Genomic DNA, 24,884 nt, shown 5'->3' on the forward strand with positions numbered 1-24,884 from the left:
TTCTAGTGGATTTCTAAGGCAAGTAAACCATGTACTAGATGTAATGATACATCAGAAAGTGTTGTCCCATATAATCTAGTTGAGCCCTACAATGGCAAGTATGGCCAGCCAAGTAGGGCCCATCACTGATTCGGGCTCTTAATGCATTAGCAACAGTTTAGGACTGAACACTATGGTCTTGCTAAATGTTGTGATTGTTTCCTACCATTCCTCTCTCAATGTTACCTGTTTATTTCTATTGTCTAATCAAAGCTATATTTTCTAGAAGAACCATGAAGATTTAAGAATACTGTTTCTAAGTAAGGTCCATGACAATGCAGAAAGTAACAAAAAATACAGAAATGTTTCCTTTGCAACATGATTTCTGTTCATTTCTTCACTCTGGACATGGTTAGAGTTAGTATTATATGTTTTTTATGATACTTTTATTATGTTATGAGATCTGCTCAGAAAGTAATGACTCCTATCTTATTATGTTGTTGTTTATAAATACAGACATGTCTCACTCTTAATGCTGCTGCGAAGACCATGTTCTAAGCTTTATTCCCATCTGTTATCTTTCAGTTGCTTCCTGTTTCTAGGGAATATCATTATGATAATATGCCCTTCACATCTTTGTCATATTATCACCTTTCACTCATTACTAACTCCTACTTCTGTTTATGCCTGCTCATGTGTCATATTTCAAGTAAGCACTTACAGACACTATTTCTCACACTTTTACTACATCTTGATCAGTAAATGAGCTAACCACTTTTCAGCTTTCCAAGTTCTTTCTCAGTGCAAAAGCCAGTAAAAACCTTGAGAAAATCTCTCCTGCTGAGATGGCAGTGAAACTCCCAAATAAGTTTTATGTTCTCTTGTCTCCTTCATAAAGAGCATGTGCTCTTTTTGGGTAAGATCTGTGCAGTGTTTACACTTTGCCTATCTAAGAGAAATGCTATTCAATGCTTTTGGACACTGTGATGACCAAAAAAAAAAAAAAAAAAAAGTCACTGTAAGTAGGAAATTAATGAGTAATCCATTCCAAATAAGAGTTCTACACAATTTATATTTTCTGAACTCTTGGAGATACAGTTATTTACACAAATCAGCTGATTCCTGAATATGTACAAACAATATTCAGCTCACAGTCAGATTAATTCATTGTGTTTAATCCAAAATCAATGTTTTCAATCAGCCTCCCTTTTCCTCCTAATTTTTCATGTATAAAATGGCACATCAGTTAAGAAGCACAGATTCTAAACAGGATAAAACCAAGCAAATACAGGATTACTTTTTTAAAGATTGAGACACTAAACCTTTGAGTGATGCTTTTCTTTTAGTAGTATTGTCAGTGATAAAAGCTTAATATGTAGATCAAGAAATAACTAAACTTCTGCCATTTTAACCTTAGAGGTCTGGAAATAACCAATAAAATACAAGCTGGAAAAAGCCTAATTAGGTAAGACGCTAGATTTAAGTTTACATTTTCTGAGGAGTAATTAGCAGGACTAAAGTTAAGTGAATACTAAAAAATTATTCCCAGGTGTATTTACTCACATTATTAGTGAATTTTGCTTTTAAGATGTATGCATCCCTTTCTGTTCACTTTCTTCCTGCATTTATTTGATTGAGCTCTAGCATAAAAAATACTAATGAAAATGAGTTTAATGATAATATTTACCTAAATAGAAAACAGTAAATATACCAATTGCAACCTAACAAAATAGCAGTGAAAATAAAGAATGCAGTAAAAATAATACAAATGGAAAAAAGTAACTGAAAAATTTTAGAAATATTAATAAATAAAAATTTCTTTTTTCTTTTTGTGAAATTAGACAAATGTTATAGAAGCTAGATCAGAATAAAAGAATAGTGTACAGAATTGAGAGCTATATATAAAAAGTGCTATATTGAATGTATTTTTTTTATAAAACACTGTCTATATATGTATTAATTATTTTCCTCTAATCCCTAGAAACCTTTAGAAATACATTTTCTCAGGTAGTAGAAACAGTTATTTAAAAATATATATATATCATTTTTATGAACAAAGTGACAGAATTGTGTATATTATTTATGTACATTATTTCGGCAAAGACAGAATGAAAACAAAACAGTGGTATACAAGAAATACTCCCAACATTTTAAAGTAGTTAAATAATCTCTTACTTTTCATCTGGTTGATGGAGTTGTGGCTCAAAGATACACTAGAAATGGGTGTCTTGTAATTAAAGACACTGCGTTTTTGTTATAGTCAGGTTCTTTCTGTACTATACAAATACTATCATTACATATTAGTTGCTGTGGGATGAATAGCAAACATTTTAATGAGATCATGGTTTTCTTTAAAGTGTACATGGCATATCTCTAACCCTTATTTTCATTCATAATCTCAGCAGTGGAGAATTTACACAAAGATCACATCATATCTCTGAATGTATAATGGTATAGGAACAGCTCTATCCTAAACACACATCTGTAATTCTGTAGTGTAAGGGCTTTGCTTCTCTTTTGCACACTCCTCGAATAAGCATTTCTGTGTCCTACAGAAATCATTCACCTCTAAACTTCCGTGCAAACTAGTACTGTGCAATAAAAGATTGGATTTTTTAAAGTTTTCATTTGAAGCACAGGTTACTAAGAATAAAATTGGCTATCAAAAGTCATATATTTAAGACACTGACATATTAAGGAAAAATCAAAGGCATTTTCTATACAAAAATCCACTTACGCAGAAATATTAATATTACATGTACTGCTTACAGATGCAATTTGTATAAAAGTAGTTTACCTCCACCTAGAATTCAGAGATAGTAGGAAGTCTGACTTAAGTATTTGTAGAAAACCTTAATCTTAAACAATAATAATTTCAAAGTATTAACTTGTTGAAGAATGACAGCTTTGTGTTGCTACATTTGGTATTCAACAAGCAGTCATTTAGTCACAGCTGCCAATGCTGACTGATAAATGTTCAAAAGAGCCTAGAAGAATATTGACAAACCCTCAACTTGTGTGTAGTATGGAGATAAGGATACCAAAATTATATTTACTTATGCTCCTAGTGTGGCATGAAGCTTCACAAAATAGTGAAGCTACTTTTTTTTCTACTTCTGTGAGATTTTTATTTATTTATTTTTTTTATTATTTTTTTTTATTTACTGCTATGCAAGGTTCAATTTGTGTCCATTGATTTGGTGCTGGATAAAAGTACTAGTCTCCATGGGGATGGATGGAGATTGTAGAAAGAAAACAAACTACCAACAAGAGTTTTCCACCTTAAAATCCCCAATTCCTATCCTCTATTAAAAAAGAAAACAAAAAGAAAACAAAAAACAAAACAAAACAAAAAAACCAAAACAAACAAACAAAAAAATGTGGGGCAGTGGGAGGGGTGGAAGGGCAGCAAAAGAAAGAAACAAAACAGCAAGGACAAGATGCAGTATTTTCTCAATAATTTCTGTCTAGGTTTGATCAGCAGGAATAATTTCTGTCTAGGTTTGATCAGCAGGAATGTAGATCCTGTTGCATTTATCTAAAACATCCACAGAGATTAAAAATTCTGTTTTACTCTCTTAACATATGTGAAAAAAGTAAGTTAATGGTTCTTCAATAAATTATAGCAGCCTTTAAATTAAGACCACATCAAGCTTTGTAATGAATTATTCCACAATTTGTTGGACTTACAGTCTTAAACTTTTAAATTAGTGTTTGCATGTTATGTTTTTTCTCACCAAATCTGTATGCTAGAGATAATCAGGGTTCCATGTAATTTAAATGGAAATTGCACAAGGACCCCTTCATTCTATGTATATATTTTGTCTCCTGTATATGGTTAAAGACAAGAACTGCAGAAGAAATTTACAAACGCTAAAGCCACACATTAGGAAGATTTATAGATAATCATTTCATTTAATGTTCTTCAGTGAAATTTTTAGTTCTCTACAATTTAAAGAGGCAAGTACCATCACCCCCCATGGCATTTGTCAATTCAGCAAAACAGAATTCATTTTTGTAGAACTTTAGATTAAATATAACAAGTTTCACAATCTATTGAGAAATAAATTTTGGCTGTTGAATTGATGGGTCAAGACCTTTGGCCTTAAGATTGTAACATTCTAGAAATGATCTAGAGAGGAGGTGTCAAAAAGGTGGGACACTGCCCTTTCTGGAAACGCCCAAAGAAAGGACAAGGACAAGACTCTGAATATCTGTCTCTTTATTTAAGATAGTAAAAAGATATACAAATTATGCAAGAATTAGAAACTGGACAAGTTTAAAGCTGATTTTTTCCAGATACTTCTCTTTGCATATGTATAGTTTATTCTTGATATTTTCAATATTTCAAAGCACTGATTTATATATTATTTAGTATGAAAGTACTATAGCTCAAGAATATAGTAACATATATATAAAATACTCAGATGGGTTTTATCATTGCAATCCTTTTAATTTCAATGCAGGTAGCTAAGCTGATTGTGCTGATGTTTCGCCTGACAGATATTCTTCAATGTACTCTGCAGTAATATCTACTACTGTTCCAGAATCCTCAAAAGGGTGGAGAAAAGTAAATAGGAGACTACTTAATTTCACTACATTTAGTAAGCAGAAAGCTTGTGTTGCTACAACAACAAAGAATGACTGAAGGCAAATTGCTTTTTTATTGTTCCCAAAATCTGGCATTTGAATATGCTTTTTCTACAAATAGTCTTCAAGTTTAGAAAACTATGTCAGACAATGTTAGCTGAAGCTCAAAAATCATTGCCTCCATCTGTTACCCCAAAAGATCTAATGTCACAGACAGAGTAAGCACACTGACTTGCCAAAATGCACATAACTCAAAATGGTAAATCCTACAGCTTTCTGAGCAGTTTGAAGGCTCATGATGCTGTTCACAAATGAACTATGCATAAAATAAGGAGCTATTTTATTTAATCATCTTTTTTTTTTTTTTTTTTTTTTTTTTAACTGGTTGCTTGGAATTGGACTTTTATTACTTGGAGGTGCTTGCTTCCTTCAGCTGGACTTTGCTCAAACTATATATTGCTGTAAATTATAACATATAAATCATATTCCAAAGTAAGAACCATAGTGCATCAAAATGCAAAAGTATTCAAGATGACTTTTCTTTACTCAACTTGGTGCTAACCAGCACTTACTAATTTTTCAGTCTACTCTTTCTTGAAGTAGTAAAGTACATGCTTATATCAGCCAAAACTATTTCAGTAGTTATGAAAGCTAAGATGATTATAAACAGGCAAAATGGATGACAGTAGGAGTGAAAATAATTTCAGAAGCCAGCAAATCATTGCAGTTCTCAAGAAAGTAAATCTTGCCAAGAAAAAAGACTTATATGCTTGAACAGCCCAACGGGGGTGTAAGTACTATGTTAAAAGTACATAATTTTCTTATAAATCCATCAATCTCCAGCAGATTTATAATAATGAATTACATGACATAAACATCAGGGTGGAGGCCTGACTACAGTTTGTGCTCTGTGGATTGCCAAAGGTTCAGATGTTGCTTATGATTCAATTAAGCATCTAATAGAAATAATGCCTAATAAAAGCTTATGTGAATTATGATAGCTGTTTGATAATGCCTGAATTTATTCTTCCTTTCCAATAAGCTTTGTATCGTTAATTCCTCAAAATGAACAGTTTTCCTAAATTAACCACTATGCCTTTCTGCATCTCTCTGAGTAATGTAACTGAAGTTTTTAAATATATTTTTCTAAATAGGAAAGCCCAACCAAAATTCTACTGTTTTTATTTAGACAGAAGGCATAGTCAAGAAAGCCTGCACAGATTCACGGCAAGGTTGAAAATGGCTAATTTGTCTAAAACCAGTATGAGGTAATGGCTCTAGATCTTCATTTTACCATTGTATCTCATGTAAAAAAAAGGGACAGCCAGCAACTGACGAACAATTATCACCTCTTTACTCTTCTGAGAGTGTTAAATTGATCCTTGTTTACTTGGATAAACCCAGGTTTAGCTCAGCCTGTGAGAGTACAATGAGTATATTTCTCATTGCACTCTTCTTTGGCAAATCAGAGAGGATAGATGTTAGACTGATGAATGAAATTTTCACTATAAATTAGTTTTCCAGTGGAAACTCACTAACATAATCAACCTAGTTCCTTTCTGAGGAAAGAGTAGAGATCTGCAGAACAATAGACACACCTGTCTATTATCTAAGCTTTACATGTCTGTATTTGAAACAGAGAAATTGAGGAAATGGTATTACAAACCAGGCATCGCTTTGAATGTTGGACTACATTTATGATTTCCATTTTGGAAATACAGTTTTTGTCTAGGGATATTTGTTGGCAAAGTCTGTCTCTGCAGATGAATTGATTTGTGAAGTGTCTTTGCCTCATGATTTTGGATAACCCAAAATAATTTACATAATTTTAAAATTGAATGTATTTGAAATCAAAAGCAAAATGTTGAATGGGCACTGGTAATTTTCCAAAGGGTGTATGAAACATAGTGGAAAAGATGACAATGGAGACAAAAGTTAAAAGGCATCTCCAAATAAATCTAGCCATTCATTAGTCTTGGGATCTTCTATTTTCTATTTCATCCCACTCCAGATGATTTGTACAAAATAGATGTTGTAGTAAATTACAGAAATTAAAAGAATACATTTGCATTTTTAGTGAAATATTACCTGTTTGTTAGACAAAATATTACCTGCTCTCTCAGCTCATCTTTGTGATTATAGTGCCTGAAATGTAAAATATTTACCTGCTGCCTCAGGGGAGATCAAAGCCAACATTTTTGTTTCTATCTTTGACTCTGAAATAAAGTTATAGATAAGACATAAGGGCACACATTTGTCTTCATCTGCCTGAAAGAATCATATCTTAGTAAATTTTTTAAATTAGTATCGCAACTTATAACTTGAAAAGTTATGCCAAACTTAGACCTTACATAATTATTGCTGCAAAATATAATTATGTATGTGAAGGGTGTAAAGAAGATCCATTATAAAGAAAAGGAAAGGAAAAAAAAACATATCACCTATCAATACAGCTATCATATATGAAGCTAGCATATTTTGTAGATATTAAGATAAAAAGTTTTCATGTAAGAAAATTGTAGAATTTTCTCTTAGGATAGAAAAGCTTCGCAAGAAGGAGATATTACAGGAAGAACAATAATTGTGCTATCTTCTTATGCATAGGCTTTATGCTGAACTGAGAAATGAATCTTGTTTTATCCATGTACCTTTGGATAAGGAGAGCTGTATTCACCAGGCATCTGGTACAGAATGCTTATACACTAAATAATTATACTTAACTAACTCAACAGAGGAGAGACATTCATACAAGAATTAATTATTTAATGTTTGTATTCAGCTTGAAAATGTGAAAATTCTTCTTTACAATTTCTAGCTACTTCAGGCACTTGGAAGATTTCTTTCAGAAAGGGTGTGGGTGTGAGAAGGAAAGCAACAAAATGGAAAAAATAATTCAGCAAATATGATAGTAATATAATTATTTTAATATTTGTGGTTATTCTGTAGGCATTTTTATGATTGTTTTAGAATTTAAAAACAGGTGCAGCTATGTCATTAAGAACTATGAATCTGTTAATTCATTTAGTTAAAAAGTGTGGCAATGTACAGATTTGATCCCAGCACCTAAAGCCATTCTCCCACCTTCAAACAGTCAGTTCAAATGTAAGGAAAGGAAAGAGAGAAAAAGAGCCTTACATAACCTGTAGAAGAAAAAATTGAACAAAGAAACATATTTCAAAATACTAAGGTCTCCTTCAGAGACTATCTTCCTATTTTATTCCTTAAGGTGAATCTAGGTTTCTTTTTACAATGTTGAGTCTTGAAATTGTGAAGTTCTTTTAATAATGGGAAATGTCAGAGCTTGATTTACTCAATTTATGCATTTTTCTTATCTTTTCATTAATATGAAATCATATATACATCTTGAATATATGCTGCCTACTCTTTAAAAACTGTATTGACATGAAAGGTTCTATGTAAATACATTATCAGAACATACACTGTTTAACCAGGGCATGCTATGTCACTGTAGCTGCTTTATTGAGATGTCTCATAGGAAACAGATTTAGCCTACTGATGGAAAAATGGTAATATGGTAATAACCATTGCTTAATCAGGACAGTAATTAGCATCAATTCTGTTTAATTGAACTGAATTTAACTGGAGTCAAGAAGTAAAGTACTGATTAACCTCCAAACTATTGATCAGTGCTCATTAATTCTCCAAAGACACAGAATAATTACATCAATAAATGACATACATGTCTAATTTTACAAATCAAACTCTATCTGGAAATACAGCTCGGCATAAATAGTGTGCCTGCATGGAAAAAAATCATTCTGAATACATTAACTCTGTAATCATGATTCCTTTTAAAATTTAAATTGTAAGACTGAAATGCACATAGTTGATAGTATTTAGCTGTTTATGGCTATCTACAGCATCTTTTTTCAGTACCTGTATACCAGCTGTCACTCAGTTCCACTACAAATTTGAGTGATTGCTGAACTTCAGAATTGTGACATAGATTACTCTATCTATGAAAGTAATGGTACACAGGGGCAGAAAACTGATTGACACATAGTCTCTTACTGTTCACATCCTGATACTTGTAGAATTATGCCAGGGACAAAGGGCTTCATTTGCTCTTCACAACTTTTTATAGTATTATATTCATGTCACAAAATGTTGCCGATTTTCCCAAGAGCAGCAGTCACACGTTGCAACTCTCATAATGATTAACAACCTGGTGATTGTGTCATTCACTGTTTGATTCAAAGAGCTCAGAAAACTTCATCGTCTCTTTATGCTCAGTTGCAACCTTTTGTACTTGCACGTACCTTTAGATTTGATGATTATGATTCTGCTGTTATTTTACTGAAATTCCTATGCATTGGTTTCCATCAAGAAATGTTTTCTTTTGCTTTTCCCCACCTAATAATGATACCATTCTTTTGAATTTCTGTCTGTGCTTTTCTTAGGATTTCTTCTTCATAACAGATAAAGAAGGTCATTGGAATTGACAACTTTGTCTTATACCTATCCTCAAGTTAAACCAATTACTTTGCTCATGTGTTTTTCATGAGAATTTCTACTAGGATTTTACATCAATTTTATGATGTTTTCAGCAACTCCATCCAGCTGCAGTTTTAAAAAAATCCACTACGATATCAAATCTGTAAGTACAATCCATGACAAAACACTTTCTTTCCTTTTGTATTCCAGTGTTTTATACACAGGTAATAGAAATATTACTCTTATGGAGACTACACTGAAATTCTGCAGCAATTTTCCAAATAGCTAAATCCACCGCTATAGCATTTTTTCTATGTAGCTAGAATGCATTAAATTGGTATTCAAGGTGATCACCTTTGTCACATTTTTTTTCACTGTGTGTTTATATTTCATATAAGTTTGTCAGGAAATTAATCATTCTGTATTCCACAGTAGATTATCCATTGGCTCAGCTACTAGAAGATTAACAAGTATAGCTTCCCATACACAACATGTACTCAAACATTCTCCTTAATTTCCAGCACAGTGTCTCTTATCACACCATATATACAGGGTTTCTCTGAAAGCACTGCTTCCTATTTTATTATGTTGGCTCATAATGCCAGAGGCAGATGTTGGTGGTGTGACGCAGTAGAAGTGGAAACTTCTACAACTGAGAAGTTACCAAGACTGAGCTGAAGTTATTTAGAATGGAAATGTCTGCCAATAAACACTGATATATCTCTCTATTATTTTCCTGGCTTTAGGATGAAGGTATAGACGTTTCTTTGGTGGCCCAAACTATTCTGGGAATCCACTTTCTTTTGCATTTCATTCTGTTCCATTTTCAGGGGATGGAGAAGAGAACGAAAGTGTTTCCTTGAAGATTTAGCCAAAACTGACTTCGAATAAAAAACATAATTGCAACTCTAGCTTACTATATTCTCTTCTTGAGTAACTGTCAAGTTACTAAAGTACACTTTGGCAAAGCAAATGTGCTTTACCACACCTCCCAGCATAAGTAAAATGGAGTTAATTACTTCCACTTCATGGAAATCCCATTCATCAAAAACTGCAGGCCCAGTAAAATCAGTCCCACAAAGTCCTGGTTCAAACCAAGTTGTATAAAATAACTTTCCTTGAGTTAATACATCAGCAACCTAACTACACTGAAAAATAAGTTTCATTATGGATGAATATGGCCAAAACACTTGTAAAAATGATTTCAGTGTTCTGTTTTACCCTGTTTAATTATTTGTGGAAGTCTTAACTCTCATCAATTTCCCATTTACTGAATCAACTGCTATTTCTAATGCACACTACAAATGGTTACAGAATGTTGCAAAGAGAAATGTACAGAAATAATTAGAATTTGCTGGAATGGTCTGTGATTCTTATCCGTGGCAAGTGTGGGTGACATGAGATCATCTGCAGAAATGATTTGCCAAAAATTCCAGAGATTAATGCATTCAAATGCAGTGTGGTTTTTGTCCTATTAAAAGTATGACTAGAATCCTAAGCACAGTTTATCATATTTTAGTCTTTTAAAATTCAGTTTCTTTCCTTAAATTTGTTCCACAGGTATTACTATTTTCCATTAGTATGCTGTTCTTTCTCACTTGCTTTCCATTTTCTTTCAATTTTGTTTATGATTTATTCCATCCAGTAAATTTACTATTCAATCATGATAGTATTTGCTGTTAAATCTTTGTATGAAATACCCTTCCTCCACTCACTGCATTACTCATTTATTTGTTTCTCACTCCTGTGTTTTTGAGTCAGAAATCTTTTTTGATGAGTCTCAGACACATCAATAATTAGGAACAAAAAATAAAATAATATATATACATATGCATATATATATATTGCATAGGTTTTGAACTTCTCTACAAAATATTTGTTTTCTGCAGAATATGGCATTTATATTAACTGTTATTTATTTTCACTAATAATTCTTAAACATATTTCACTACTTTTGTGCCTATGGATAGAAATTTAGAATTTGTGTTACTCAAAGAAAGATACTTCTCAGTATTCAGTGTCAAGAGATATATTTCTGAAAATTTCTGCTTATAGATTGCAAATGTTTGTAAATATCTAGGTTTTCAATAACTTTATTATTAGATATTTGAAATTTGACTAAGGTTTAAAATTCCATTTGTGTCAAATATGAATGTCAGGTTTTGTGATTACAGGAAGGTGGGTAAACAGTTAACTTACCAAGAGCAACAACAACAACTACCAAAATTACACCCACAAGTCCCTTCGATTTTTGAATACTGGATGTAAAAAGACCTCTAGAAGCAGTAGAAAAAACTGTCACTAGTTTTGACAGTGTGCTTATCCACTGAAAACTATACACAAAATATAACCCTACATGTCAATGTATAAGAATTTATTTATAAGAACTATTCTACACTGACCATATAGGATATCACTGTAAATATTTTTACCTGACTTTTATTTTTTTGACATGAATTAAGAAGTAATCACTATGCTTGCATACATATAAATTCAGGAAAAATCTAGAAATCGTAGTTCCTTGTTTGTTTCTAGCTACTCTGATTCGGGTATCTGTTGATATAGAAGTCTTTGGAGAGCCAGAGATTAATTAATAGGAACTGTGGCACTTTCTCCGAAATATTCAATTATTTCAAATCAGAATTTTATGACAAAAGAATATTCTTCTGAAAAATTTACATCTACAGTCAGAAAGCATCTATATAGACTACTTATCATCAGATATTTAAATTAAATATGTTTAATTAAAAAATAATTGTCTGTATTAAATAAAAGGTGTTGGTATTTCCAAGATAAACTAGTACTAGCCTGTCAGAATTTTTTACAATGACTTCAAGTACTACAATTTGATTTCTTAACAGATTAGTGAATAGATATTATGTTTTTTTCCTAGTTAAACTCAGAATCACCTTTTATCTGTGAGTAATATGTGAATAAACATCCAGGCTTATTCTATTCCTTGTCTTCATTTGAACTCTTTAGAGAATGACCTTTCCCAACACAATAGTGTCTCAGAATATAAATGGACACTGACTTTCAAAGCTTTTGGCAAAGTTAACACATACAGAGAATATGCTACAATGAAATTAACAGTTCTGCCAGATGGTTTGTACCTGCAAGCTTTGCAATAATTACAACAACCTCATCATATTGCTGGTCTTTCTTCACCTTGAATATTTTTATTGCAGTTGTGCAGACATCTTTAAGAATTTCACCTCAAAGAGTGGAACTTTCATTTGAGTGAGAAATTCCATTATAAAACTGCAAATTAAGGAAATGAACCATCTCATACTAATTACAAGTTTTTGAGCTCCTCCCAGCAGTTGTCCCCTGTCTTGGAGATTGGTAATATGCTTGAAGATTGAGAAATTTTGAGATGCCCTGATCACAGAACTTGTTGTCTATAATAAAAATCAATAAATGTATATAATGAAGAGAGGATTTCATTTGGCATCAACAAATTGATGTACCCTGTACCACATGGCTGCTCGATCTGAAACAAACAAACAAAAAAAAAAAAGAGTGAACCTTTGAAAATAAGCTCTCTATGACTCCAGTGAAATATGCCCTGTTTGTATACAACCCAGTACCACAGACACTTGATACAGGCCTCTGTTCTGCAATAAATGTTGCAGGTTATAAGAACAAGCAAACTAAAACTATGGAGTACTCATACAGTACTCTGGTGGGGATGTATGAGAATTACATACAAAATGGAACAGTGAACTGAAAGACATGGTTGGCTTGAAATACGGTAAACAAAATGTATATATAAAAATAGAAAAAAATCTACAAATGATCTCTACTCCCATACTTGCTTGACAGTTTTTTAAGGTTTCAGACAGAATTTTGTCTTCCCTACTGCTGTATGAAACACCTAGAAAACCAACCAGTGACACTGGAAAAGGGTATTTCTATCTCTTTCCTCGTTCAGCCAGACTTCAACCAGAGCTCTAGCGGGCAAATATTGAAAGTTCCTACTTTCAGAATGCTGTTAGGTTAAATAAACAGAAACATTAGGGAAAACCTTTTTATTTATTCTTTTCAGTTACCAATACTCCTAGCTCTTGACTGTCACAATAATAGATAGAGAAAAAGCATCAGAAAAAGTGTGATTATATGGATTACAACAGGATTATGTACTTTTAAATATCAATACATCATATGCTCTTACTCATTGAATAAGTCTTGCCAGCCAGCTGCCAAGTTGTTTAAAGTCACGTTAACATCCCATTAACAAGCAGAATTGCTGCCTTCTGGTATAAAGTGGTTTATCTAACTCCCACTGGAATACATTCTGCATCAGATCATTTCAGCCTAGATGTAATTTCCTAGATGGCAAAGTAATATCCATTGTATTGATTTGATTTAATGCATCAGTTTCAATAAGTCATACTTGGACAGTTCAAGTCAACCCATATTGTTATATTCGAGGATTCAGAGCTCTATACTTCTTATATATTCCCATATAAATTTTTTTATTGAATAATCTTGAAATGGAATTCTCACCTCTGTCTAAGCAGCTTGCAGAGGTGGCCAGGAGGGAGACACGTGATAATATGATGTGACAAAATGAAAGATAATGAGTTAGAGAGAGACAGGAACTTCTCAGTAGGTACTGGTTGCATTTATATTATCTGTGGCACTTGTGCTCTAAGATAGTACTGAAGACAGTAAAGGTGAACAAGAAAGGCTAGCTGTGGGAAAAAAAAAAAAAAAGTATTTGAAAGGAATCACATGAGCAGCCAAATCTCCATGGTCTACTAATGATAGGATGACCACTGAGAATGAACCTGATACTCTGCAGGATGCAAGCTCCATGAAAAGCTAGTTGTGACTTTCATCCCTATTAACATTTTAGGACTGTGCATATGGAAGGTATAGTGTCTCATCACATCTTTCAAAGAAAGAAAGTGTGAGCACGTGCTCAACTTTCTTTTTGAAGAAATGAATAGAACAGAGTCAACTTCTTTTTCTCTCCATTTTGTAAAGACTTTTATACAAAGTGTTATAAAATGTTCAACAGGAATAAAGACAGAATGAAGAGCAAACCTGTTCTAGAACTAGCAATAGTTACTCTCATACGGATAGATAGGGAAAAATGACATACTGTATGATGATACAGACATATAAAAGAACAAACATATCAAAACTCTAAAGCACTGAGATGCAAGTGTTATCTTTTAGCCCAAAGTGAGCACAGAAAAGAAGTGTGCTGCACTAAGCAGACGGGTGATTTATTCACAGGATAAATTGAAAAAGGAGGGTTACAGTGTGAAACACAAAGAGAGGAAGTAACTCAGTAGGAGGATGATTTCTGGAGCATGGAGTAATGCAAGTAAATGATGTGCTTCATATCTAGTGATTCCCAGAGAAAACGTAAGATTGAAAATGTGTCCTGAGCATGAGTTCTGTGCAAGGACTAATTGCTGATTTCATTTATTATTGCTGTAAGTTCACTGTATCATTCGCTCCTTTCACTGTTAATACAGAGATGCAAATTAATGGCTTTCTGACAAAAGCATCTACATGTATCTGAATGTAACAACTAAATGCCACTTCTTTTGGCTTGACACAGGTATTGCTGCCCCTTTTTTTAATTTGCAAGTGGGTAGACGAAAAGCTGGTTTGGTGATGGTGTTCAGAAACTCAAGTTTTGAAATTGAACTCTGTAAACATTGAAATCAGTAAAGCCATTCTGAAATACTCAAGGGGAAAGAAACAATAATACTAAGGAAGTCTTTCCATTTTGCAGAAGATACATTGTAAGTAAATTTAATAACTGAAATGAATGCAATATATATTATTTTTCCATGTTTGTTTAAATGAGAAACCTAATACCAATAAAGTCAATCTCCCTATTAGTGATTAGGCTCATATAGTCATTTTGCCTTTCTGTTTGCAAATGCATGTTAGAAAACACCATATTAATTATTAATTTGTCAATCTACTTGAATGAATTTTTTTTTTTTTTCCCATAGATCAACTTGCACATTTTTAAGACTTACCAAGAATACCCCAGAAAGTCAGAATGTGATTTTTTGTCAGTCCTTTACAGCACTGAGGTACATGGTGAGTAGGCATGGTGATAATGGACCGATGGCTAGACTAGATGGTCTTAGTGATGTTTTACAACCTTAATGATTCTATGATTTTAGGATTGTAGTAACTTCTAAATTTAAACTGATCCAGTGAGATTTTTGCCCAGAATAGATAAAATTTGGGAGGACTATTATCTTTATGTCAATATACTCAAATGCAAGCATGTGAGGACAGATTATGTAGGTATACCCACGCTTGCTTTTAGGTGTGGCTAACATAGAAAGTGAGAGTAGGCTGTACTGGTCTCAGATCATTTTACCTGTCTGAATATTATCCCAGAGTCTGGTGAATTTTGGTGCCTGAGATGACATTTATGCTGCAGCCGTGGCAACATTTATATAAAACACTGTGTTGAAGCTAGATGGCGTTTGTGTAAGTAACCTGCTTGTACCATTGAAGTGTAAGATCAGGAGCAACGTAAACAAAGCAATTAATATACAAATGCAAATAATGGGGAAAAAAATACCAAACAGATTTAGATCTGGATAGTTGTTGGAAGATTCTTTAAAATTTCAAAAAAGTTTTGATTCAAGAATCTTCAATTTAAAAACAAACAAATGAAACAGCAAAATTTATTATTATTATTATTATTACAACTGAAAATGCTTCTGCTCTCAAAACTATTTGAAATACAGTTAAATAATTTAATAATTTGAATTGTATGGAGTCATGCTTATACTAGTTGTGCAAGACAACTACTGTCTTCAATCCACACAGATTCCTTTACTGTCCCATTGGGGACTATCATTTATTTCTGTATAAAAATAGAAACCATTAAAAACTTTTAACTTCTTTTTTTTTCTGCTTTCTCACCCTGCAGCAATAATTAGTTACATTCTTCACGTGTGGGTGAAAGACAGGGATGTTTTGCAAATAAAGTGGAGGTTTTGTTTTCATAGAGAGGTTCACTATCTTTTAAACTTAGCTTCATTATAATTGAAAATGAAGAGCTGCCATGTTTACTCTTCATGAAAAGTTGTGAGGGCTTCGTTCTTGTGATTGCTATAGAGGAATATCTGAATTCTCTGGTAGTTTGCCCTTCTCATAGGGAGCAGCTCTGCACCTGAAAGTTCAGCAATCCACATTAACAAAGAACTACAAGAATTTTTAGTTTTTGAACAGAAACCAAACCAGAAATACAAGATTTCCATTTTAGACTGACATTTGTGGTGATTTTTCTTGTTCCTCATGCTTCAAAGCCGTTTTTTAATGGAAATTCCCCTGACCTATTAGTTTTCCCTACATTTTCAGTAAGCAGTCTAATTGTTACATCAGAACAAAAATGTTGAATTAAGCGATGACTGCAAAGAGAGAAGTAATCTTCATTTTAGTAAGAATAAGTAACATGGAAAAAAAAATGACTCATATTCTATGTAAAGCAAGATTTCCTGTTAGCAGAACAGTAGCAACAGAGACCAAGAGATCCAGTAGACTTGCATAACCTATTGAGTGTGGTAAGGTCAAGTTCTATCTGAGCATATACCTCGGTATATGAGAGAGACTATTTCTCTCACAAAAGAAAAAAACACACATAGGTATATATTTTTTGAAATTATTTCATCTGCAATTACATGAAATGGAAAATATATATGAGAAAACAAAAAATCAGCTTCCAATGCAGATATATTAAAATACAAAATTAATAATGCTTATATATATGACTTTCAGAAGTTATGTTATTACAGATTACTAGAGGTTTTGACAGATTGATGGTATATATATATTCATATTTATTGAGAAAAACAATTTTAGTGCAAACATGTATAATCTCTGTTTTGAAGCTGACTTTATTTACTGGAATGGGGAGATAGTGCTGACATTTTCTGACACAAAGTACAGGGGTAGGGGAAAAAAAAAGGGAAAAAGCATCTGAAGGACTTCTTGAGGGCTCTGATAAAAGTCTGATTAGTCTATGACAAGTGTATTTTTTCCCCCAGTATCATGAACTTGCTTTGATGGATACTATTCTGTGACAGACCATTTGGTTCACTATGATATGTGGATTCATATCTTCTTTCAAATGTGCCCTTTTGTCCTTTGATATTATTTATTTATCACATCAGTAACTCTCAGTTTCATTTTTAACACCTTTTCCTCACAAGTGAGACAGATGAAATTATTTCCTGTGAATTTGTACCTTTATAATCCTTGTTTTATTTCTCAAATAATTTATAAACACATTTTTTTCAGGTGCTGAGGGCTATCAAAATGTATTATCTCACTGACTATAATGGCGCTTCCCACATATGCAACTGTTCAAACTGAACTTGTGACTGTGTTTGTCAAACAATTATAGTAAATGCAATTTCTGTATACATTCTTTGCAAAACTGTCCCTTTTTCTAACTCCCATCTGTAATATACTGTGTCACCATAATGACTACATTATAAACAGAAAATGCATTGCCGCTTTGAAAATGTACATGAACATTTGTGTATGTAAGATAGCAAGACAAAACAACATTAAACCTTTGTTGTAACAATTTGGAAGGAAAAGAACTGTAAATGTTCTTCTACTTTGTCTGACATGAGGTCACTGACAAACATGACAATGTGGGACACATTCTCCCTTTTTTATGATATTGTATACTGGGAAAAACTTGACTGGCTCTAGTGAAAAAGTGAAGATGAAAGTTTGGAATCTGTATTGAATATCCATGTTTTGAATTAGATCTTAGGAGATGTTTTGTCTTTTCTCCAACTTACCTTTAAAACTTGGGGTATTGCATATGTATTAAAGTTCAGCTATTAGTTTAAAATATGTAAACTCCTATGACAGTGCCACACTTATTGAAGCTTCCACTTTGATGCACCCTCCAGCTCTTTTCATCTAATTAGAATAAATATTAAAAGAGAAGAACTGTTGAACAGAGTGAATGCCGCTGAACACTTTGGAATTTGGGTTAGTCTTCAAGGAACAAATTATTTTTGACCACGGACTGCTATAGCAAATTTTGTCTGTCATGTTAAACTCTGCATCACTCTAGTTTCTTTCTTTGTTATAGAAGTTTCTACTTCAAGGCAGAATGAAAGAATAGTAACTAAATGAGGTCTAATGTAAAATATGATTCTCTTGAATTTCCTGTCCTACTTACCTCTCATAGTCTGTCTGTGTTGTTTATTTCATTGGGGTTTTTTGTTTGTTTGTATGTGTTTTGTTGTTGTTTGTTATTTTTTGGCTTAGTCTTGGCATGCACACTAAACCTTTCTGGACAAGAAGTGATGAAATTGTAGCTAAAGTGGTAAAAATGTAGCACAACGCACAAGTTTGCACTCTAAATAATGAAATCCTCACTAATGTTTTTAGTTCCAAAAAAATGTATTAAACAAAAAAATTAGACAGAATTAGTAGATTGGTCTCAGAGGCTGAGCTGTCAAAAAACTTCATATACAGCATGTAATAAATAAAACTAGATTTTGTTTCATGGTCAATTTATCTAAGCAATTTGCCCCAAACCAACAAACAAAAATAAGACCCTGGAAATAAACGGCTTTTCCTCTGCTGGTGGTATAAGCATCACAGAAACTGCTTAACTAGTTTCATTGAGGTCTTTTAGTGAAGATTCCTACTCTCATCTTACACCTGCAACCAAAATGCAAGTACATATTGTGGTGGGTAGAGGACAGACAAGTTGTGTTGAGAAAATACAGAAGTAAGGAAATGCAAAATTATACAAGCACACTTCTCGTGCTTTTGAAAAACAAATATTGGTGGATACAGGGCAGTAGAAATGAAGAGAGTTAAAGGAAAGCAAAAAATGTAGTGAGATTAAAAATGTTATAAATAAACCATTATCTTTTTATATGTACAGAGCAAGTAAATGTAGTTTGCAAATACTGGTAGTACCTTTCTACCAGGGAATATATTTAAATTAATTTTTTCTGCTGATGTTTTATTTTAGGAAAATTTTCTTGGTTACTTTCAGTTATCTTCAGAAATTAGAGAAAATGAAACATTTTCAAGATTTAAATTTTAAATATTCTTTTTCTGCAAACTTTAATGGTATCATCTCTGACCAAGAAACAGTTACTATACATGAAAGTACAATATGTCTCATTCCCTGTTTAATCCTTGCTCATCTTTCTAACCATTGGCTAAGTACAGGACACAGCTCCTCTATAGTCAACGGATCAAGGGGAAATGCTTTTATACTGGAAGAGAGTAGATATAGACTAGATATCAGGAAGAAATTCTTTACTGTGAGAGTGGTGAGACACTGGAACAGGTTGCCCAGAGTGCCCCTCTCTCTGGAAGCACTCAAACCAGGCTAGATGGGGCTTTAAGCAATCTGTTCTAGAGGAAGGCGTCCCTGACTATTGCAAAAGGGTTAGAGAGTTGGAAATATGTTGTATTAAAGGTCCCTTCCAACCAAGGCTGCTCTATGATTCTATGAACTTTTCTGATGCTCACGGGAATTGGGAAGCATCCTTTTATGAAAATGTGAACTTTTTTTTCTGAGTTGACTAAAATATGAACTTCAGCACATTAATAGGTATGTTGAAAACATTGCTGAAAAGTTTAATGATGAAAAACTACTGTATTTTATTTCATTACTGTTTTGAACTGATTAGAACACTCCTGCAATACTGCATGAGCTTGGACGTTAGTAACACAGGTATAGCATAAAAAGTAATTTATTTTCTATAATGTGATTATAGGAAATCTGCTTTTTTAAAATTATTTTTATTTTTTATATTATGTGTATGAAATAATGAAGAACACAGTTTGCTTCCCTTAAAATCAAACTATTTCAGCCTGCTAACAGTTAACATCTGAAAAAGATAAAAATATATTTACGCATACACTGAAGGGTAATCAAGGGAGATTTACCTTTAGAATAACAGGTTTTCTTCTGATATAAAATTCACACCAGAAAGATGGTTGCTATTTAAAAGCTTCCAGATAGAAAGATATGTTAATTCAAAGAAAAACTGGGATTAACATATCCTGACTTCAAAATATGCTCCTATTATACTGACTCATTCTGTCACTATTAAAATGTTATTTACCAGTTATGAAAAGTGCCAGTCCTCACCTCTATGAATGGTACAATCACAGAATAATACAATCACACAGACTATTTCAGAAGTCAGCAGTACCACTTTTATCTGATACTAATCATAACCTCTTTCAGCCTTTTCAAATCTGTTAAGCATAGCTGAAAATGACTCTAAGACCTGACTTAGAATAATCTTTCCACTTGGGACAAAGTATCAAAATGAGTAACAGATAGAATCATCTTTGTGGATGAAAGACATTTTATAAAATTCAAATATTTCATTACATCAAAATAATTATACAGTGTGGATGCAAATTCAGCTGTTAGTCTTCCTTCTGGGGGAAAAAAAAAAAAAAGAAAAAATCACAAGAAAGGGAAGGGAAGGGAAAAGGGAAGAGGTAAAAAAGAAAGAGAAATGGGAGAAGAGAGAAGACGAAAGAGGCTTGATACAATCTTTTAAAATTAATATATATATTTGTGAGAAGAGTTGGTTTTGAAAGTTTCAATTAAAACTTGATGCAGTACTGCATCAGTCAATCACACCCTATTAATAAGATATGACAGCCTGTGTGCTCCAGCAGGTCCTTCAGTCATATTCCCTCAGGTACAGGCAGTGCAGCCAAGTGCTCATTGCACGAGGCCTCAAGTGCCTGCCTGCCTGATTAAAACATGATCTAAATTGATGGGAATAAGCTCTAATAGAAGAAAAGATCTAAATGCTGTGGAACATTGTGACACGTCTGCTCAAAAAAAAAAAAAAAAAAAAAAAACAACCTAAAAAAACTTAAAAAACTAAAACCCACCAGTGGAGAAATCCCAGTTTCATAAAACAGTTCCTCCTAATTAATTTGCTGTGATCAATTAATAATAATTACAACATACATAATTACAAAGATGATTCACTTGGATGAGTGACTGGTGCAGGGCCATGTTCTGTTTAACTTAATGGAGTGGGAGAGCAACTGGGCTGTGACTGCTGGGTACATTTGTCACTGACTGTAGTTCAGGACAGTATGAATAGAAGACACAAAAGATGGACTTTGGCACAAAAGAATGTACACAATAATAGCAAGTTCTTTTCTTTTTTCTTTCTTTTAAGATTTCCATGTGAGAGGAAGGATGTTAAGCAATTTACATGGATAAAACATGTAGAATATAGAATATAGAAACCCAGAAGCATAGTCTTAGATCTTGGCATTATGTTTTATTTTTTTTAATGTAAAACTCTTCTGAATTAATTCAAAAGACTTCTAGTGTGTGCTTTATCTATTAGGAAAAGTTGGAAGTGTTTATCCATTTTGTTTAACTAGTTTTCTAACTTTAAACAGTTTGGTTAGATCTTGGTCTTTGTAGCTGTATTTTTAACATATCTTTGATGGAGCCCGGAGCTAAGAAGAATTTAATTACTTCTCCTTCTTTCCATCCTAATTTCTAATAATAATAAAAAAGCACAGGGATTAAGATCATAGAAGAGTTGCTGAAACTCATTGCCAAATCATTCTCTTATCTAAAGTGGAGAAAACATGTGATGATTGATCCTCATCATGAGGACTTGAATAGTCTTACACTTCTAGTTAATCTTGAATAATTGGGAAACTGCAGAATGAGAAAGATGACTGAATATACAGAATCTAAAACACAGATCACATATACATATGAAAATACATAGTTCTACTTATGCAGACCCTGAAAGACATATTCTCAGAGCAGAACTGGCTTTACAGGCTGGATGCCTGAGCTCCTCATGTAAGACCAAAAGGGGTTTAATCGCAACAATTTAGAGTTTAACACAGTCAGAATAGTGAGCAATGCATTGCCTTAAGCAGTCATGTAAAGATTTTCCTTAGTTGCTCAGCTTCTCCAGGGCTTTGAAACTTAATTCTGGATTTCAAAAAGAAATATTCTCCACAGCCTCTAAATCTTCTAGAGAATGGCTGCCTCCATTTTCCTTTAAATGAGAATAAAGGATTATTTATTTTAATACATAGCCAGCAAATTCTCAGGTGAATGTCTTTGTTGCTTTTCCTGTAGACACCATTACTTTGAGTCAAGGAAAGAATATGGAAAAAGAACTACAAATTTGTAAATAGTAATACAAGCATCCAGTTAGAATGATCACTAATTCTTATTTCTATTCTAAAATACGTACACAGGGAAACCATAGGTAGCAGGACATACACTTTTTGCAGCAAATTAAAAAGCCTTTGTGAGTTTGTTGATGTATTCTATAAAATCCCACACATGCCTGTGCCACAAATTCTCTCTTACAGTGAGTCACAGCAGCAGTGAAACTTATATGAAAAGAACAAAATAAGGGCACTAAGGAAGAGTATGCAAAAGCATACAATTTCAACAAAGCCACCATCCTCTGAAGAGGCACAGACCTCCTATTTCCATCTACCCTTCTTGGAGAGAATACCATCCATTATCAGTCTCTAATTGTTTTTTGTGTTTCTGAACAGTGTATCAGGGATGGCTACAGCTTTCAGACACAGTCACATAAGTATAGACAAAAACATTACCACTTAGCATCCTTTTAATTCTTCCCACAGGGTCTTGGGAATATGAGATACCAAATAAATTAAATTAAAGCTGCCAAAGAAAATCAACCAGTATATTTACTTAACTTTCCTCTTATGCTGGTGTTTCTTAAGATCTCTCTAGTGATTGCTACATTAACGTGTATTTACTATTAATATATGTCACAAAAACAGGCTTTGGATTTTGTAATGAAGCCTTTTTGCTTCTTCTGTACTGATTCTCAGGTATCCTTACTCCCATAAATATATTTGCCCGGATTTTCTAAGCTAATCCAAAAGGTAATTTGAAATTTGAACAAACGTTATTCAGGAAAAGGTTGTATTTAAAAACATTAGATAAGTTATTCCTTTATAATTCTGAATTGGTAAAAGCAATCAAAATTATAGTTGTTGTTGTACATTTCCATTTCATAAGGATGAAAAGATAAACTACAACACTTCAATTTCATATCAATTACCCAGAAAAGGTATACCAAATAACCTGAGATTTTGCAAAAAATATTGAATTGATTATTACTTAAGAATCAAATTAATCAAGTAATTTCTGTGATGAATCACCATAATTCTTCAGCTTAAATAATACATTCTTTCTATATCATAACAATAGTTTTGCATTACAAAAAATCAAACTGAAAGAATTATTACATTACAGTAAGAATTTAACATTGACTCGTTTTCTCAGAGAAATTTTTTCAAGTAAGGAATTCAAATATGATCAAGTTAGTTGGTAATATTGGTAGTAAGCAGGGAGATTATTAACAAACACAGGTTCACAGGTGCTAACATGCAAACAAAATAAAAGAAAAGAAAACATATAGTCTGTGTTTTGATCAGCAAGTCTGACAAACCACGTAATTAAAAAGTGCACCAAGAATACTTGCAGTGATTTATAACCAGTTCATGTCTCTAAAAGTCTTTCACTGAGGTAGAAAATTGCTGCAAAACCTGATGTAGTCCAAAGTTTTAGTTCAGTTCATGGAAGCATTTTAAATTTTGTTAAATGAAATTATAGAACATACAAGAAAATTTAATTGTCCTATGAATTACTTAGGCTTCAAGGGGCCCCTGAGCTGAGGAAAATGCAACTTCAATATTTTGAGTTAAATTCTAAGCCTTCAAGGCTCACTGAGAACAAAGTAAGATATTCTGAAAGTCTCTGAACAAGTTTGGAAAGAAGATTCTAGCTATCGGGGAAAAAAAAAAAAAAAGCTTTTAATAGTTTTAAACATTGTTCTCATTTATTTATTTATTTATTTTGCCACATAAGCTAAAACTATACAAATACTTTTAGATTATCTGGTTACTGTTTTAAACTGAATATATCAAGAGAATTTTAATCAGTTAGGAAACAATAACGATAATATTTTGGCAGTATAAGCACAAAGTGGCTTGCTTCAATACAGGGTGTGTGTTCAGACCTTTTCTTACTCCAAGCAGGAGTTTCACGTTCATTTTTTACCTTATAGGAATCAAAAACCATACTTAATGGAAGTTTGCCTGCCACCTTTCAAAAGAAACTGAAACATATCCAGTCCTTCCAAGCGCTTTTTAAATTTTATTTATCTGCTTCAGTGAAACATGTTTTTACATTGTTCTTATGGTTATGCATAAGATAATGTGCAGAAATTCTGCTTTTTTGAGATGTTAGTTCCCTCTTCCATATTTTTGAATTCCCACATAATCTGAAGAATTACTCACAGCACTCATGGATGCTTTATGCTGATGTCAGTTATAGGAGTACATCACATGCCATAATATGGATTTCTGTCACTCTAAATTAAACTTAGGCTTTTTAGGAATACATATGGATCTTCCATCACAGGTTCAGTATCATCCACCCTGAGAGCTGAAAAAAAACTAAAATTTTTCAAGGATTTTTCCTCTTATCATACATAACACCTTGCCATAATAACTCACTGCTATCATATAGTTGATTATTAGATGTGTAGATTTAATGCTTAGGGTACATTTGTGAAGTAATAACACTTTGAGACTACCAGAAAAGGTACATTTAGAAATACAGACAACATTGCCAAGTCCTGCTTAAGCCTTTACTATGAGGACATATTCTCTCTAGCATTTCCATCATTCTATAGTGATGATTTGTACCCACACTTATTATATGGTTTCTTCTCTGCCAACTGCAGACGACAGCTTCCAGAGCTCTTTAACAGCAGTAACACAGTGAGTGATTTTTGACCTCTTGAACAAAGAACTGT

The sequence above is a fragment of the Coturnix japonica genome, chromosome 2 (genome assembly GCF_054131305.1).
Source record: "Coturnix japonica strain WE chromosome 2, WE-NBRP24, whole genome shotgun sequence".
NCBI classification, from domain to species: Eukaryota; Metazoa; Chordata; class Aves; order Galliformes; family Phasianidae; genus Coturnix; species Coturnix japonica.